Source organism: Rhincodon typus, chromosome 46 (genome assembly GCF_021869965.1).
Source record: "Rhincodon typus isolate 14 chromosome 46, sRhiTyp1.1, whole genome shotgun sequence".
Lineage (NCBI taxonomy): Eukaryota > Metazoa > Chordata > Chondrichthyes > Orectolobiformes > Rhincodontidae > Rhincodon > Rhincodon typus.
This window is the reverse complement of record NC_063377.1, coordinates 9,169,087-9,169,438: the sequence shown is the minus strand read 5'-3', so window position 1 is coordinate 9,169,438 and position 352 is coordinate 9,169,087. Positions and strand designations below refer to the sequence as shown.

Below are 352 nucleotides of genomic sequence, written 5' to 3'. Positions count from 1 at the left end.
TGTGTGTGTGAGAGAGAGACTGGGAGACTGCGTTTGTGTGTGTGTGTGAGAGAGAGACTGGGAGACTGCGTTTGTGTGTGTATGTGTTAGACTGGGAGACTGCGTTTGTGTGTGTGTGTGTGTGTTTGTGTGTGTGTGAGAGAGACTGGGAGACTGCATTTGTGTGTGTGTGTGTGTGCGAGAGAGAGATTGGGAGACTGCGTTTGTGTGTGTGAGACTGGGAGACTGCATTTGTGTGTGTGTGTGAGAGACTGGGAGACTGCATTTGTGTGTGTGTGTGTGTGTTAGACTGGGAGACTGTGTTTCTGTGTGTGTGTGTGAGAGAGAGAGAGAAAGAGAGACTGGGAGACTG

At 50.0% G+C, this 352-nt stretch overlaps 1 protein-coding gene across 1 annotated transcript in view; it reads left to right on the top strand.

Moving 5' to 3' along the window:
• Positions 1-352, top strand: part of LOC109912768 (potassium intermediate/small conductance calcium-activated channel, subfamily N, member 3) — a 72,083-nt gene that overhangs the window by 1,739 nt on the left and 69,992 nt on the right. The gene's annotated exons all lie outside the window — the stretch shown is intronic.